Source organism: Acinonyx jubatus, chromosome D3 (assembly GCF_027475565.1).
Source record: "Acinonyx jubatus isolate Ajub_Pintada_27869175 chromosome D3, VMU_Ajub_asm_v1.0, whole genome shotgun sequence".
In the NCBI taxonomy this organism is placed as follows: domain Eukaryota; kingdom Metazoa; phylum Chordata; class Mammalia; order Carnivora; family Felidae; genus Acinonyx; species Acinonyx jubatus.
Genome location: NC_069392.1, coordinates 25,562,123 through 25,580,898, shown reverse-complemented (window position 1 = coordinate 25,580,898; position 18,776 = coordinate 25,562,123). Strand labels below are relative to the sequence as shown.

The 18,776-nt window shown below is 51.5% G+C and overlaps 1 protein-coding gene across 3 annotated transcripts in view; it reads left to right on the top strand.

Annotated features, from left to right (window-relative positions):
• SEZ6L (seizure related 6 homolog like) overlaps nt 1-18,776 on the top strand; it is a 180,073-nt gene that overhangs the window by 92,530 nt on the left and 68,767 nt on the right. The gene's annotated exons all lie outside the window — the stretch shown is intronic.

The window sequence follows — 18,776 nt, the reverse complement described above, 5'->3', positions numbered from 1 at the left end:
GGTGCTGGCTGAAGACAGACATGCCATTCTGTGCAGCCGGCACCCTGTTGGGAATACGCCCAACGGAAGTAGGTATATGTGTGCACCAGAAACAAACAAAAACTGTGTAAGACAGAGTTCACAGTTGTCCTGTTCACAACAGCCCCAGACTGGAAGTGAGTCAAAGGCCCGTAGGCAATCGAATGGGTAACTTGTGGGATAGTCCTAACACAGAATACTCCGCGGCAATAAAAAAGAGGAATGAGCCAGCATCCACGTAACAGCACAGAAAAATGTCACAAAGAGAACGAGCGAAAGACGCCGGATGCAAAGGAGGACGTGTTGCGTCATTGCCCAGGGAATTCATCAACAGCCGAAATGAATCTTCAAACGACGCTAGAAGGCGAAATAAAGATCTCCTTGAGGCGCCAGAAGATAGAACGCACGCCGGCAGTGTTTGGCTAAGTGATCCGGTTGGTTATTATACAGTTTGCGTCCAGTTTGAGAACGTTCATCGAGCTGTGCACTGAACAATTGGGTGAAATTTCTATTCACAGACTATACTTCAGTGAAAACTTCTGAAGTATTAAAAGGTATGTTTGGGACCAAGAGACTCTAGAGAGCGTCTACATGGCATTCCTCACTGTGGGGATTTCACACAAGAGGCCTGAGTTCTTATCCAAGAGTCTCATCCCTTGAGATACCAAGCAGAAAACCCAAGCCTCTCCAGGCAGGGGTAAAGACAAACCTTAAGGCACCCCTTGTTCCTGGTCCAACAGCATCAGACAAGGTGTGGGTGCCTTGGAGGTAAATGGGGGGACTCTGGAGTTCGCTGTCCTCACTCTCATTTCCACCGCCTCTGAGAACAGACACTGTTTACATCTCCTTCCATGTGGCTTAGCCCCCAGGGGATTCTCAGTGAGTGTTCATTGAGTGACTGCAGGAGGGCATGGGTGAATGAATGAGTTGCTGTTGTAAAAATTAAATAAGATTATGTATTTAGAATGCGTGGAACAGGGACGCCTGTGCGGCTCAGTCGGTTGAGCGTCTGACTTCGGTTCAGGTCATGACCTCGCCGTCCGTGAGTTGGAGCCGCACGTGGGGATCTCTGCTGTCACCACAGAGTCCGCTTTGGATCCTCTGTCCCCCTCTCTCTGCCCCTCCTCCACTTGTGCACAGGCACTCTCTCCCTCTCTCTCTCAAAAATAAATAAACATTAAAAAAAAAAAAAAAGAATGGAAAAGAGGTTGAATGATACCGGAAATGCAGGAGAGCAAGACGCTACGGGGTTCATATGTCAGACAGACCGAGGTTTGAATCCCAGGTCCACCACCCTCTCCCGGTACGTTCCTGGGTGAATGGATTTCCCTCTCAGAGCCTCGGTCTTCCCATCCGTGAAATGGGGAGATGAGCTGTCCCCGTATCACAGGGCATCTCTGAGAAAATGAGACGGCGCGTGTAAAGAGCATGGCACACGATATGCTTCAAAGTGGCCGCGGTCGTTGCCATTATCTGAAAATGATCTGCAGTATTGTGCGCCAAGCTGAGGCCATGCTCATAAGGGAGACTGCTGTCTTCCCTGCCTCATCTCTCTGCATCTGTCTCTTCCTCCGTGTCTCAAGCCCCGCGTGTGCCGAGCCAACCTTGGCAGAGCCGGCTGCTGAGTGAATAAAAAGACATCTTTCCCCCCGCCCCGGGGAGATGGCCCAGTGCCAGTGTGCGCGGGCACAGTGCCTGTGAAGGGGGCCAGGTGGGCGCCCAGGACACTGAGGCGCTCTGTGTGGTCTCTGCTGGGTCAGGGGGCCGACAACGGCCGCTCTGAGGACCGTCCAATCCACCCCCCCACAGCGTTTCCCCCACCCCCCAGCCCCACCATCTGCCCACCGGGCAGGCCTGGGAGTGAAGGGATGTTCTGTGCAGCGCCTGGGCCCCAGGCCCACACACACCCGAGCCACTGTCCTCATTGGCTACAAGAGCCCGTTAGGCTCTGGGCAGAGGTTGGCCGGGCTCCCAGAGGCAGGCATCAAGGACCAGAAGCTAAAGAATGGAGGAGCCTGAGGCTTGGCGTTTTGTGGTGCCAGCCTGCTCCCCAGGGCACAGTGAGCTCATCTGCCTGGTGGGGAACCTTGGCCTGCGGAGGCGGAGGGTAGAGAGGATGTGTCGTACGTCCTCGCGTCTTCCCAGTACAGTGCGTGATCGATACCTGATATGACAAGATGGGATGGGATGAGACACGATGGGCGGGCGGGACGGGCTGGAATAGAATGGAATGGTTTCTTCTACTTGGCGCCCAAGTCCCCCTTGAAGCTGGCGCGGACGGTAGGGGGTGTGGACCTGGCGTGGACAAAATCGCCTGAGACAGGCAGAGGAGGCAGAAACCATGTCTATCCCTGAGCCCCAGGATTCCCAGCCATGCCCCCCAAAGATCAGTTATCCCCTGGAATCACGTACCCATTAGACATCAGCTCTGGAAGGGACAGGAGAGACCGTCTTGTCCAGTGCGTTACAAATTATGTTCCACGGCCAGCCCACCCACCAGCGACTAATTGTGTTGCTTTGGACAGGTGACCAAAGGTCTGTGAACTTAAGAGTCCACATCTGTAAGATGGGGATCATGATATTCCCCACCTCCCAGGGGTGTTGAGATGAGTAAATGAAATAACCCACATGAAAGCATTTAGTACAGGAGCCGGCATATGGTAGACCCCTATCACCATTAGCCTTCACCACCATCGTCCTCATCAAAGGTGATTCAGGAAAGGGGGCGCCTCAGAGGGAGGCTCTCGGACCCCTGCCCCCAGTCCTGATTCAAACCATATGGTCCTGTTTGGGACTGCTTACGGGGGGTCAGTGCTCCCTAAGGACCACCAGCACGTTCAAGAACTTGCTGGAAGGACTCACGGAACTCAGAAAAGCCGTCACACCCAGCGGTCCGGTCTAGTACAGTGAAAGGACCCAGACTAAAATCGGCAAAGAGTAGAGGCACCGCAGAGCAGAGTCCGAGAGAGGCCAGGCATAAATGCCCCCCGTTGTCCTCTCCCGATGGACTCAGGTCGACTGCACAGACTTTGAGCATGAGGGGCTGTGGAACACCCACATGTTCCATGTGAGACTATGGTTGACCAGGAAAGCTCACCTAAGATTTGGGGTCAGGGTTTTCACTGGGAGTTGATCACACAGGCACAGCTGAACACCCACGTGGCTGACGTTAGTCTCCAGTTCCCCTGGAAGTCAAACTGAAGCCAAGTCCAAGGTCCCCACCCATAAATCACACTGTTAGCATAGACTGCCAAGTGGGGCGCGACACCTCCATAAATTAAGACCCTCCCATCAGGTGGGATAGTTCCAAGGGTTTTGAAGGTCCCTCCCAGGAGTAGGGACAAGGGTCAAACTTTCTTTCAAACATGCAGGGTGTGGGCAATCCAGACCGGATGAGTTCATCCTTTTACTGCACAAGTATAAGATTGTCATTCCACTTAAAGTTTTATTTGAAGAAATTATTCTGTTCTACAGAGGATAAAACTGAGGCCCAGAGATGAGAAGACACTTTGAACCGAAGGGCATAGGGTGAGTCAGTGAGGAACCCTAACCTTCCTAACCCAGAGCTTTTCCCTTTGCACCTCAGGCCTCAGTTTGTCCATCACTAAAATGGGTATGCTAAGCCAGCTCCCTTACCTTTGGGTTCTGCCTTTGGATAAGTTTTTCTCTCACTGTTCCATACTGTCCAGTCCTCAGGAGGAGTACTGGGGCATGGTTAGTGTCCTCCTTTGTCCCTGGGAACCTCATAGCTGGAGCAGATACTGTGCTAGCTTGTTAGCAGGTGGCATTTGACATTCACGCTGGAAGCAGCCAGGCCAGGATTCGAGGTCCAGCTGGAATAAACATATCGCCACTTCTCGGCCTCACTGGGGGTGTGGGTTTGGGGGTCAGACAGCCCTGGCTCAAATCCCAGCTTTGTCATTTACGATCAAAACATTAAATCATTAAAACAAAAAAATAGAGGGGTGCCTGAATGGCTCGGTCGGTTAAGCCTCCGACTTTGGCTCAAGTCATGATCTCGGGGTTTGTGAGTTCGAGCCCCACGTCGGGCTGTGCGCTGACGGCTCGGAGCCTGGAGCCTGTTTCCGCTTCTGTGTCTCCCTCTGTCTCTGCCCCTCCCCCGCTCACACTCTATCTCTCCCTCTCAAAAATAAAATAATTAAAAAAATAACAAAATAGAAATAGACCCTTCTCAGGAAAAGAAAATTTTTCAACGGCGCAGGTGAAGCCGTGAACATGTTTTATTTGTCCCCAGCAAATAAAGCCACTGTTGTCCAGGTTCTGTCTGAAGAAAGGACCGCTCTCATCTCTTAAAAGAAACAAAATAAGCCTCAAAGTTGTAAAACTGCTTTAAGCATCTTAGAACTCAGTCCTACACACAACTGCCTCCCCCCACCCGTCTCCCCAGTTTTTATCGCTTTAAGGTGGACCAGGCAAAGAGCACTGCCCTCACTTCCCGAAGCCGGAAACCAAGGCTCTGAGAGATGGGATTTGCTCGAGGCCACGAAGCCTGGTGGCAAAACCGGGGCCCGAGCTTGGGTGTGCGGGTTTTCCAATCTTCTCCGCCTCTGAGCACAGCTGGGGTGTCGATCTCATGTCTGTTCCTGTCTGTGAATCTGAGCAAACAGGTGACGAGATGTGGCAGACTCACTCCTGATGTCTTTTAAACTCACTTGTGGACCATCTGGATTCCCTCCCAAGTATTATATTTGTCTGTGCAGCTATATAGGTAATTGACTCTAGATAGATTTCCTGCTGTGGGGTTCCTCCCCGAGCTGTCCCGTCTCTCTGTCTCTGTCTCTGTCTCGTGCCTCTGTCTCCCAGCCCTCCTTCAGTGACTGTTTCCCGAACACCAATAAACCCGCCGCCTTATTTCTCTCCCCATCTCGGCTACACTACCACCGGCAAGAAATCACAAGGTTGCACCAGGAGACATGAATGGAGTCCGGGGGGGCAGGGTTTGGAGGTGGGAAGGGAAAGAAGCATTTGAATGCCAATCAGCTGGCATGGGTGACAGCCACAGTTAATCAGATTGTTAAAGACACAAAGGCAGGATGGCACCCCTGTTCCCGCAGCTTTCCGGGCTCATTCACGGGGGAAATGCATGCCCCGCCTGCCCACCCACCAGCTTTGATGAGAGGTAACTGCACGGACCCCAACAGGCCTTGCAGAGGAGGCCCCTTCACGGGGGAGAAAGCAGCTCGCGGAGGACGATTATCCGGTAATTACCCTAGTATCGGAGACACCGCAAGACTCTGCTCTTGCCAGCCAAGCTCCCCGCTTTGACTGCGGCTGCGAGTCCCCCTGGGGCGGGGCCCGCAGCGGACTCCGGGTGTCAGCACTGCATACAGTCTGGGGGGCTCTCCTGGGTGACGCGTCCATTGCGTCGCAGTCTCCATCCACGCGACCGTGGCCTGCTGGGCCGCGCCAGAAGAATAACGGCCACCACGAGCAAACTCACCAGCTGGGCTTCTGCTCGCCCTCCGTTGCCGGAGCAGGTCATGGGATTTACGGGGATGGGCCCTGGCGCTCTCTGCACCGTGACGGGGTTGTGTTGTGTCATGAGAGCAGCTAGGTGTGTGTGTTCACCGAGAAGCATCTCTCCAGACACGAGGTCGTAAACCAGAGCACATTTATCTAGGATTCAACGTACCATGCATTCGCTTTTATGACGGCCAGTAATACAGTCTCCCAGTCTGCAGTCTCTCTCTCTTTTTTATTTTTATTTTTGTATGTTTATTTTTGAGAGACAGAGAGAGGGAGACGCAGAATCCGACACAGGCTCCGGGCTCCGAGCCGTCAGCCCAGAGCCCGACGCGGGGCTCGAACTCACGGACCGCAAGATCATGACCTGAGCCGAAGTCAGACGCTCAACCCACTGAGCCACCCAGGCGCCCCTACGGCCTGGGTGCACTTCTCTAACACACTGAGTCGGTTCTCAACCAGTCCTGCAGGCGTATTCGTGGTTCATGAAACAGGTATTCGGGAGGGGTCTACTGCGTGTTAGGTCCACGACCATGGGATAGGTCCTAAGAAGGCAGCGATGAATCGGGCAGACGTGATCGCTCTCCTCGGGAAGCTTACTCCTGGTGGGGAAGACAAGACAGAAAGCAGACAAGTGTGACAGTGTGATTAACGCTGTAACTTATCTCTTCGGTGGTGCTATGAGTCCAGGGACGATGAATAAACGAGGCAGAGGGCCACTGGAAGGGGGGTGGTTTGGAAAGATCCCTCTGGCCAGGACAGATGGAATTGGCTGCCGTTATGAAGCAAAGTCTGAGAGAGAAGCAGGATTTTCATAACCACGGCTTTGGGAATAAAAGGATATCTAAAAATGTCTTTTCAAGATACAAGTTGCCGTCTCTGCGTCCCTCGTGGTGGGACTGGGGTTCTTTGATGCATTGTAAAAATGAAAAACTGAGCTCATCCAACTCCCCATTCAACCCTGGTGCCTCCATTGCCGAGGGCGTCTGGCCCGCCTTGGACGTTTCCCGAGCTCTGTCTGCGACGACGCGACATCCCCATATATAATTGCTTTTGATGATTTCTTTTCAGAGTGATGGATGTCTGAGCCTCATGGAGACGCTCCCTAGATGGTCTCCTGGTTTTGGCCGATCTCATATTGAGGGGATTCTCCCGCCTCCCTTCCCATGGGGGGTGAACCACCAGGGGGAGGCTTTGCTTGGGGGCCTCAATTTCCCTTCCTGCCACGGTCTGCTGGGAGACCTGGGCTTCCCCTGCGCCCTTGTATTGGAAGGGGGACTCCTGTTCAATGGAAAGGGGTTGAATCACAGATGGTCAGTCAGTGATCTCACCCTCCTCCCTCTTCCCTGCCACCCGTTTCACTGCCTGTTAACTCGTGTGCAGGAGAAGGAGGACACGAATAGAAATCTGTCCATATTTCCCCTGAGGAGGAAATTGGGTGGAAAAGGAGGAAGTTGAGACAACTGATCCATAAGAAGTCTGAGGACCAGACCAGAGTCGCCTTCACTAAGATGAGACCTGGGTACTTGATCTTCTGTTAACGTCTACACCCTGCTCCCTACCACCCATGCACAGAATTCTAGAATTCTAGAATTTATGGATTTGAAGGAAACGTCATCAGCTCATAAGCACTTACTAAATCCCCCCAAGGCATCCTTTCTCTTGTTGCCCAGCCCCCCATATTCACTGGCCACCTTGTGGGTGCTGCAGAAATCCAAAAATGAAGGAGGCACTGCCTGTCCCAACCTGGTTCATTCCTGCTGCCTGGGTGTGGATCTTGTAGAGACAATGAGCAAGGAAACATCATCCGGAGTCGTTCAGTTTGCAGGGAGCACACTCCAAAGGGAATGAGATAGAAAGCGATAACGGCAGGGTGGGGGGCAGGTCTTGGAGAAGATGAGCTGAAACCTGAATGACCAGAGGGAGCCAGCCAAGTAAAGATACCACACAAGAGAATTTGAAGCAGAGGGAATAAGCATGTGCAAAGGCCCTGAGGCACAGAATGAATTTGGGAGGTTTAAGGAACAGAAAGAAAAAAGTAGGGTGTGGTCATACTGTACTTTGCGGGGCAGCAGGGTGGGGCGGGGTGGGGGGGTGGTAACAGGTGGTGTTGGAGAAGGAGGTCCTAGGCCAGAATCCAAAAGGCTTTGTAGCTCATTGAAAGGAGTTTTGATAGTATTCTCAGCATGCTGGGAAACTAATGGTGGGTTTTAGGCAGAGACTTTATGATCTGATTTCTACGTCTTAAAAATACGAGGGGCGCCTGGGTGGCTCAGTCAGTTGAGCATCCGACTTCGGCTCAGGTCATGATCTCACAGCTCGTGGGTTCCAGCCCCTCGTTGGGCTCTGTGCTGACAGTGCAGAGCCTGGAGCCTACTTCAGCTTCTCTCTCTCCCTCTCTCTCTCTCTCTCTCTTTCCCCTCCCCCGTTCACACTCTGTCTCTCTCTGTCTCCCTCTCTCAAAAATAAATAAGCCTGAAAAAGTTTTTTAAAAATGTACTACCCATCCATTCCAAATGATTTTCTACCAACTTAAAACATAAACTCTGATTGGGGCACCTGGGTGACTCAGTCAGTTAAGCGTCCAACTTCGGCTCAGGTCACAATCTCATGGCTTGTGAGTTCAAGCCCCGCGTCGGGCTCTGGGCTGACGGCTCAGAGCCTGGAGCCTGCTTCGGATTCTGTGTCTCCCTCTCTCTCTGACTCTCCCCTGCTTGCACTCTGTCTCTCAAAAATAAATAAACATTCATTTAAAACACACACACACACACACACATATGTACGTGTCTATGCGTCTATGGAAACGTGTATGGTGAAAATTCTCCTTCCCACCCTGAGGCCGCATCCTGTTTCCAACTCCCCTACACCCAGCATAGTGTGTTTCCTGGGCCTCTCTAAGTTCCTGTATGCACACCCTAGCAAAGGCAGACACATAAAGCCTCATTTTCTGTCCCCATCTTTACACAAAAGGCGCCCAAGTCTGCACACATGGTTCTGTATTATAACAGAAGCTGCTACCTCTCCTCTTCAAGCCACGGAGAGCTTCCCCATCATCTTCCTGCTGCTGCGCGACCCTCCGTCTGCACGTCCCGTGATTGACGCGACCTTACTGATGGGTATTTGATTTGTCTCCGAGGCTTCTGCCACTGCACACAGCCCCGCATGGCTTCGCCTCGCACGGGCGTCATTTTTACACGTGGGCGGGACAAATGCCCTGAAGCGGGCTTCTTGTGCCAAAGGAGGGGCACACTTGTAATGCCGGAAGGCTCTTGCCAGCTTGTTCTCCTTGTTATTCACCAGTGACTTCATCTTATGGCTTTAAACCCTGCGCGTATTCCACTGTGGGCTCGTGCAACCATTTCACCTGCCGCCCAGAGACGGACGGGTCAGCCGTCTCCAGACTTGGGCCGTCTCCAACAGCACTTTGTACTGTGACCGCTTCGTACCGTCCCAGTGGGTGTCATGGCCATAGGTACCCCTTTGCATTGGGACAACAAGAGCACGCAGTTCAGACGGAGCACCTTTTGCCCTGGACCCATTACAACCACACGCTCGTCTTAGCCCTCGTTTGGCCACTGATGGCCAGCCTGGAACGTTACCTAAACTCCGGCCATCGTGAGGTAGACCAGCAGGCCACTCTCCAGTGGGCTCCCTGGATGCTCTTGAGTAGAGGTGTGGTGAGGCGGGGGAAAGAAAGTTTGGGTCAGGCTTCAGTAGCAACTGGAGGAAGCCAGAGAGCACCTCGAACCACCTGTTCAGAAGGTCTCGCTGAAAGTCACTGAAAGTGACATATTGGCAAAGCTAGAGAGCCCAGCACTGGTGGCAGGGTACAGAGCTTCAGGTTGTTCTGGAAGGTACTTCCTCAGTCAACCAAGTTGTTAATGCATCCATCTCTCAGCTGATGAGTGCAGCTTCTAGGACACTCTCCTGAAGAATCAGCTGGACACGGTCACCAAAGATGGGTGTTTATTGCAGTGTTATTTGGGAGGAGAGGGTAAAGAATGGCAACAGCCTGAATATTAATTGGTAAGAGCCTTGTTCAGTAACATGCGTGTTTAGGGGCGCCCGGCTGGCTCAGTCAGTGGAGCATACAAGTCTTGATCTCAGGGTTGTGAGTTTAAGCCCCATGTTGGACACAGAAACTACTTAAATAATAATCATAATAAATGTTTTAATGTATCCATAAAAAGTATGAAGTGATCGTGTAGGTGCTGACATGAAAAATGAACCACGATGGATGTTAAGTGAGAGACGGGAATGCTAGTGCAACAGAATACTATACAGCAGTGAAAAATGAATCCGCCAAAACTACACTTATCCGCACGGATGACCCCCACAAGGTGTCAAGCAAGAAAAAGAAGGGGGGAAACATAGCAATGTTGTTGAAGGCTTCATCCAGCATAACTTCGTTTATATAAAGTTTTCAACCACTCCACATATTATTCAGAGAAACTGATATGTAATAAATATTTGCACACAATAAATAATAGCCACATAATAATAACACACCTAATAAATGGTAATTCTGGGGGCGCCTGGGTGGCTCAGTCGGTTAAGCGTCCGACTTCAGCTCAGGTCATGATCTCACGGTCCGTGAGTTCGAGCCCCGCGTCTCGGGCTCTGTGCCGACGGCTCAGAGCCCGGAGCCTGCTTCGGATTCTGTGCCTCCCTCTCTCTCTGCCCCTCCTCCACCTGTGCTGTGTGTGTGTGTGTCAAAAATAAATAAATGTTAAAACAATCTTTTTAAATAAATGGTAATTCTGAAGGCCAAGTTCACAACAGTAACCACCCCCAGGGGGCGGAGAAGAAGAAGGAGAATGTGGTCAGAAGGCACACAGGGGCTTTGACATACTGGCCGAATACTGTTTCTTCAGCTAAAGGTGTATATACATGGGCACGTGTTGCCTTCGTCTTTAACTCTTCTCGCGTGACTGGAATATTTCAAAATGCGTTTCCTAGTAAGTGACAGAGCAAATATATACAATGTAATAACTCGGAGGACGTTCAGATAGGAAATGACAGCGGGCCTCGGGAGGCCTGTCAGGCTGCTCGGTGAGCGCTGGGCTTCATACCCTGTGATCTCATCTCGCGCTCTTAACACCGCTCAGAGAGAAGTCTGGTACAATCCCACTTTGCAGCCGAGAACAGTGAGGGCCAGAGAAGGGAAGTGACCGTCCGGGGTCTCATGGGCAGCGAGCACTGGGCTGAACGTGGCAATTCGGACTCCGACCCCACATCCCCCAATGTGCTAACGCAGCATTCAGGGGAAAAAATACTGTCTGGTGTTTACATCAGTACATTTCGTTGGGAGACTAAACAAAATCCTACCGGTGCTGATTGTACTTAGAAGGCAGGATTGGTGGACAAGGTCGGGGAGGAGCGGTGCTTACACTTTTCATTTCATACCTTCTGGGTGTTCTTGCATTTTTAAAAATTATTTTATAGGGAAAAACTACTTGAGGGTATGGGGAAAAGGGACGAGCACAGGAAACAGTGCGAGAAAGTAGCTAACTTATCCCAGTTTGCTCCACGATGTTAGACAGGTCACTTCCTCTCTCTGAGCCTTGATTTAAAAAAAAATTTTTTTAACATTTATTCATTTTTGAGAGACAGAGCATGAGCAGGGGAGAGGCAGAGAGAGAGGGAGACAGAATCCGAAGCAGGCTCCAGGCTCCAAGCTGTCAGCACAGAGCCCGACGCGGGGCTCGAACTCACGGATCGCGAGATCCTGACCTGAGCTGAAGTCAGATGCTTAACTGACTGAGCCACCCAGGCGCCCTGACTTCCTTTCCTAATCTGTAAAATGGGACGAAGAGAATGCCAATCTGACCGAATTGTTTACAGGCGGAATGAGATCAGAGCTTTGTAGAGTGTCAATCGCCATTTGAATGTCAGAGTTGTCTCGTGGCCACACGGTTACAGAGTTGCCACCGAGGCGACAGATGGAACCCCAGTGCCCGCAAGCCCACCTCTGCCCTTTCCGTCCCGGAAAGTCTGCTCAAATCCAGGCGGGATCGGCGCCGTGAATCTAGCTGAGGGTCCTCGTTCCTGCGGGACTCAGTGAGCCGGCTGAGCTGGGTCCTCCCTGGCTGTAAGGAATGGGGTATGTTCGGCAGCTTAGCTATTTGCTGTTCAAGGTGGACCTCTGGCCCAGTGCTGGCCCGTACGAGGTGCCCACCGGATGTACGAATGTATGAATGAACGAATGAGTGAATGAGCACATGTGAGTAGAGAAGGAAACTCAGCCCTCACTCAATTCAATTTCTTTATCTGTAAAATGGGGATTCAGCTAAGACCTTCTCTACCCTAAAAGTCAATGATACAAGTAAAACACAGCTGAGCAGCCCCAGGAATGGGAGGGGAGATCTTCTCAGTTGTGAGGCCGGTGTCAGTGGTCATGAATCACAGGCAATTTTGTCCCCACTGGTGGGACTTTTGGCAGTGTCTGAAATCATTTTTTTATTATTCATTTATTTTGCTTTATTTTTAGAGACAGAGTGTGTGAGTGGGGGAGAGGAGCAGAGGGGGGGGAGAGAGAGAGAGAGAGAGAGAGAGAGAGAATCTCAAGCAGTCTCTATGCTCAGAGAGGAGCCCAGCTCGGGGCTCAACCCCATGACCCTGGGATCATGACCTGATCCAAAGTCAAGAGTCAGACGCTCAACCGACAAAGCCCCCCAGAACCCCTAGAATCATTTTTGATCGTCACAACTCGGGGAACTACTGGTTTATTGGGTGGGTGCAAGCCAGGGATGCTGTTCAATATCTTACCACGCGCAGAGCAACTCCTTGTCTCCCCAGCAAAGAAAGACACAGCAGGTAAAGGACTAGCCAGCATTCTTCCGGGCAGCCCAGATGTTCCTGGTTTTGTTTTCCATTTTGTTTGATGTGTTTGGGTGTGGTTTTTCAAGCCTCTAGTAGCCTTGTCTTCCTACTGCTATTGACATGCTGTGTGACCCTGGGCAGGGACCTCAGTGCCTTCTCCGGGCAGTTTGTAAGCATGAATTCTAGGAGCCTTTGGGTGTCTAAGATGCGATATTTGGGTATTTAATCTTTTAATTTTGTCCCTTTTGGGCAATATCTTTTTCTTTGCTGTGCTTTTCTTTTCTTTTCCTCCTTCCCTCCCTCCTTCCTTCCTTCCTTTCTTTTGAGAGAGAGAGAGGGAAACTGGGAGGGGCAGAAGGAGAAGGAAAGAGAGAATCCCACGGAGGCTGCCAGCACAGAGCCTGACGCAGGACTTGAACTCACAAACCGTGAGATCATGACCTGAGCCGAAATTAAGAGTCAGACACTTAGCCAAGTGAGCCACTGCTGGGCGATTTCTTATTGAGGAATGTGATGGCACGAGAAACCACCACTGAATCGGGTCTTATTAATGATGCTTAGAATAGGGACCCGTGTTTTTGTAATACCCTTTACCAGAAACGTATCGACTGATGCACCGGCCAGCCCTGCCTCCTAAAAGTCCTCACTGTGAAACAGTCCAGCGAGAGAAGAATTACCGTCATCCCCCCGTCATGGGGGACCCAAAGGGGTTTGAATGCTCAGGGAACGAGGCACTTCTGTGATAACACATGTGTGTGTGCTCTCCCGTGGCCTCTCCACCACTGGGTGCTGAAACAATTAATTTAAAAACTAAAAACGATGAAGTCTGGTAGGGTTTAAAGTAAAACAAAACAAAGCAAAAGAAACCAAAAACCAAAAAACCAGCTCTGCATTGCAGTTAAATGCAGCTCTCTCCGTAAATATTTTTTTCACTTAAGACGGTATTAAATACTTCTTAATATGCATTTTGGAAAATGCCAGAAATGGAAGGAAGAAAACCCGTACCACGCACAGGCAGCCAGGGCCACCAGGCTGGTGCCTTTCATATTGTCACAAGGTCATAGATGGTGACGCTATCTACTGTGCTGAGCACTGAGGACGGCGTAGATCTGTTGAGTCAACATGTCGCCCACCTGAAAGGCATAGAACAGTGTATGTTATTCACACTTAAACTTGTGAAAGTTTAAATTTACCTTTTGTAGTTTATTTACTTTGAAAGAGACAGAGAGAGTGAGCAGGGGAGGGGCAGAGAGAGAGGGAGAGAGACAGAGAGACAGAGAGAGAGAGAGAGAGAGAGAGAGAGAGAGAATCCCAAGCAGGCTCCACGCGGCCAGCACAGAGCCCGACGCTGGGGCTCGAACTTGCGAAACCGCGAGATGGTGACCTGAGTCGAAACCAAGAGTCAGACGCTTAACCGGCGGAGCCACCCAGGAGCCCCAAATTTTAAATTTAATTTAAAAACGGGGCGCCTGGGTGGCTCCGTCGGTTAAGCGTCCAACTTCGGCTCGGGTCACGATCTCGCGGTCCGTGAGTTCGAGCCCCGCGTCGGACTCTGGGCTGACAGCTCGGAGCCTGGAGCCTGCTTCGGGTTCGGTGTCTCCCTCTCTCTCTGCCCCTTCCCCATTGGTGCTCTGTCTCTCTCTGTCTCTCAAAAACGAATAAACGTTAAGAAATTTTAAAAACAATTAATTTAAAAACTAAAAACGATGAAGTCTGGTAGGGTTTAAAGTAAAACAAAACAAAGCAAAAAAAAAAAAAAAAAAAGACACCAGCTCCGCATTGCAGTTTGTTGTCGCTGGTCGTTCCGGGTGTTTCCACACACGCCATTGAATTTTACGTCTCGCTCTTTTCCCCGCACGTTAGAGCAGACGCGCTCCCCAGCTGTGGTTTCCTGTACCTCCCGCTCCATCACTTGGTGCCCACGCACGGCGATAGGCTGTCGCTAGTCATTCCCGGGCGTCTAGCCTCCAAACCTTCAGCTGCAGAGCGCGCTGTGCGTTTTCGGCTTTAATGGGACGCTTCATAGTCTAATCTTCCCATCTCCCCATCAAAGCTGGAGAGAGAGAGAGGGAGGGGGGCGCTCCCTCCCCATCTTCGGCGGAGGAACAAATGCTTCCTCGTCTTCAGCGTCCTTCGCTCTGTCTGGAGACAGGAGAGCGGCATCAGTGTGTATTTAATTACAGCTCTGTCTCATCTGTCGGACATCCGTCCTCGGTTACCCACGTGTGTCTGTCTTCCTTGAGTGTGGGGACCATACCCTAGAGCGTTGACTGTCTCGTCTGATCAGCCAACAGAGAAAGTTGGCACCAGGGCTGTGGCTCATTAACCGATGGGCAGCATGGCAGTGGGGCATCGAATGCCCACGGTAGAGTAAGAATCCACCAGATGTGACTCGGCTGATTGAAGATCGTAAGTGCTCAGAGAAAGAGGAGTTGGTTTAATCCAGGGATCATGGGGCGCCCGGGGAAAGCCAGCCTAGTGGACCGCAAGTGAGGAAGTCTCTGGATCTCCAAGGCCCCGGAACCCCATTTTGACTCACTCCTGCTGGGACCTGTTTTCACGTGTAACTCCCCTGGCCAGTGTCTCGGCCGAGAGCAAGGCCTTCAGGCTGCATCCGTGGCAGACCACAGATACACAGTCATCGGTCTCGAATGTGGCCTTGAGTTTAGAGCCGGCCAGCAAGATCCCACCGTGTGAACTCTGAGAAGGAGGCAACAGTGGGGAAGGGAGGTGAATTTACCTGGTGGAGACGCAGCTCCCCTTGGCAGTGAGATTTTCAGTGGGAAAGAGCTGACTCGGCCCAGCCAGGCTTACTTCCTAAAATGCCTACTTATTGCGTGGTTAGCTCTACTCTTACCGCGGGGACTCGCAAGCTGGGTGCAGGGGCTGTGGGGAGGAAGCCAATTATGGACGTTCTCTTGTGTCCCCCTCTTCTCTTGTTGGCTGCGTTGGCTCTAGACGGGCTGGGGTGGCCAGGGGAGGGCGCGGGCCTCCGAAAGAGTCATGACCTGCGGCCCAAACCCACAGCCTGGGTTCCTGGCACCTGAAACTTCCAGCACCTCGAAGGCAGAACTAACAAGGAAGGTGTAGAAAGTCAGGCGAGATCACAGGTTCCAGAAGGAGCTTTTCTGATACCTCTGATAAGAGTCACGGGAGGGGCTTTTTGATCCTTCACTTTCAAGCCCTGCCCCTGGAGATTCAGATGTCATGGGTCTGGCAGGGGAGACTAGCAAATGCATACATATATTTTTTTTAATGTTTATTTTTGAGAGAGAGAGAGAGAGACAGACAGAGCATGAGCAGAGGAGGGGCACAGAGAGAGGGAGACACAGAACGGGAAGCAGCCTCCAGGCTCTGAGATGTCGGCACAGAGCTGGACGTGGGGCTTGAACTCACAAACTGTGAGATCATGACCTGAGTCGAAGTTAGATGCTTAACCCACTGAGCTACCCAGGCGCCCCAACAAATGCATATTTTAACACGGAAAACATTGAGCGGTGAAGGCATCATTTGGGAGATTTGAAAAACACTCTAGGCCACCCAGCAGGGAGGCAAAAAACTGAAAGTTGGGGGGTGGTCTTTGGAGGGGGAGGCCACTTCAAGCTGAGGAGAAGAGAATAACAATACCCCATAATTCTACTTTTAAAATTTTTTTAACTTTATTTACTTATTTTAAGAGAGAGAGAGAGCATAAGGGAGCAGGGGCAGAGAGAGGGAGAGAGAGAATCCCAAGCAGGGCTTGAACTCACAAACCGTGAGATCATGACCTGGGCACTTAACCAACTGAGCCACCCAGGTTGCCCCGTCCTACCCCATAATTCCTAAGACAGCTGCTAGCACGGTCTTCGGCATCAGGAAAACCGAGGTTTGAAACCCGGCTTTGCCGTATGACCTTCCAAAGTTAACTTAGTATCCCACAGCTCATCCGTACAAGAGGAATAATTTGTCCCCAGTGAGGTCGAGAAAGAATAAAATGAGGTAATGGGTCAAAAGCATGTAGCACATGCCTGGCACGTTCAGCACTCAACAAAGCAATCAAAAATAAAATGATATTGGGGCCTGGGGTGGCTCTGTCAGCTAAGGGCCCGAGACTTCAGGGCCTAAGAGACTTCGGCTAAAGTCATGCTCTCATGGTTCATGAGTTTGAACCCCACACGGGGCTTCCTGCTGTCAGGACAGAGCCCGCTTCGGATCCTCTGTCTCCCTCTCTCTCCAACCCTCCCCCGTTCTCTCTCTCTCTCTCTCTTTCAAAAATAAATAAATATTCAAAAATAAATAAATAATAAAATGTTATAAATTTCACTGTTATTACGGCCAAGGCACACCGATGGGCTTTGTGTCTTTTGTCACCACCTCTCCTTCTCCTCTCTCACCTCCCTCACTTATAATGGAGGGGACATTTTGTTGTGTGATGGGACTGGCAGAAACGAATACAGCCACGGGAGCCAAGAAAAGTCACAAGCCAGTGTCAGGATCGAAGCACTCACCCTGCCCTTTCTAGCAAGATTAGCGAAAGGCTCTAAGAATAATTGCCAATTACCTGATCATTCCCCAGATCAACGGAGTCAGGGCTGGACGCCCTGACAAGTCTGACCTGGTCTGGTTGCCCCTTTGACACAGACAGAGAAAATGGAAGAGACCACGAAAGCCACACAATTATGCTAGAGAGCAGCGGCCAAGAGAGCAGCGCCCTCTGGACCCCTCCCCCCCCCACCTCGGGATGCAGCCACGCTCTGCACATGGAGCCACAGCTGGCGCTTGGGAGCCAGGCATCCTGACCCCCACCTTCCTCTCTTTTTGCCCCTTCACCTTTTTCCCATTGCGTGGTCTGCAGAGATGGTCGATACCAATCCGGTGATAAAAGCGACCGCGAACATGGAAAAGCACAGCTCTTGAGCCGACCCACGTCTGATCTAATCCTATGAGGCAGATGGGGAAGCTCTATCACCCAGAAGAGGCTTGAGTGGATTTGTCCAGGCTCGGGTAGCTAGGGACGGTTGACGGCAGGATTCCAATCCAGGTCTAACTCGGAAGCCTCGATGCTTCCCACCTTTGGACCAGGAAACCTGCCTGGCCCCGAACGACCTTGATCTGCCCTCAGGTCACCCGCGTACCCTGTCCTCCCTTCCCCAGGCCAGTTCCTGCCCCGCAACTGTGAGCCCAGGATGCACGCTGGCTGGTGATCAATGTTACACAACAGGGACATTTGTCGATGACAGTTGCAAACTGGCAGTCCATACAGATTGAGCCACAGCCGCTGACACCCTGAAAGCAAATGAGCCTTTCCAAAGGCTGTGCGGAAATACATTTAAATGACAATGCTTAAGGGCCCAGAGACTGTGGCTGAGGGAGTGTCCGTGTCCGGACAGCTATCAGTCCTGGGGCTCCTCTCCCCGGGTGTAACCCCTCTCTACCTCGAGATCATCATCATCAGTAATGTTCCGGCTGCTCTGGTTTCCTACTGAAGGGTGCCATTGGAGTGACAGCAGTAAGACAGTGACAGCAGCTGGCACGTGCTAGGAGCTCACCGTGGGCGAGGCACCCATCTGTCCATGCATGCCTGTGTGCTTTACATGCATCAACCTACTGAACAATGACGGTCCTGGGGCACAGGAAGCCATCGCCCCATTTTACAGCTGGGGACACGGAGGCCCAGAAAGGTTAGAGCCAGGCGCCAGCTTGCCATGGACAGAAGTGGGTCTCGGGTAAATGCGGTGGATTTCAGACATGAATCTGCCAAACGGCTGCCAGGGCCAGCCCCTGTTTAAAATTACCAAGTGGGTTTGCATTCAAGGCAAAAATAAATCACAGAAAGTTATCGGCAGGGTATACACTGCCCGCCACAGTCTGGCCCCGGCCACCCCATGTCTCCAGCTTCCTCTCTAGTCACCATCTGCACCCATCATAGTCCTCTTTTGTGCCAGGCCTCCATGGTCTTCCTGCTCTGAACCCGTCTCATGATTCAAAATCTTCAACTCTTTCTGTGTCTCCCACAAGGTCAGTTTTTAATGATTTAGTGTAAAAAAATAAATAAAAGTGACCCCCCCCCCCGCCTCCTCAATCCAGTGCAATGTAGCCTTGAACCAGGGCACAGGGCTTCGAGAAAAGAGTGTGGGTTTGTTACAACCCCCACTCATCCTTCATGGCACGTCCTTGTGCAGTGAACAAGCTGCCCACCTGTACATGGTGGTCCTGCCCCACAGACTGAGTTAGAGGCCTGTTCTCTCTGCCCTATTAGCATGCAAAGCTTTTGTCTTTCTAAGCATCTGTCACACCAAATGTGACCATTTCTCCTTTCCTGTTACCCCTCCCAGCACATTACACAACTAGTGTGTGAGACTCTTGCGCCCCTGGTTTCTGTAACCCTAATGCTTAGCTCGGGCCTGGCAGGATCAACCCTAAGTCTCCATTGTCAGCCAAAGGAAGAAAAGAAGGGAGCAGGAGAGAGAGGA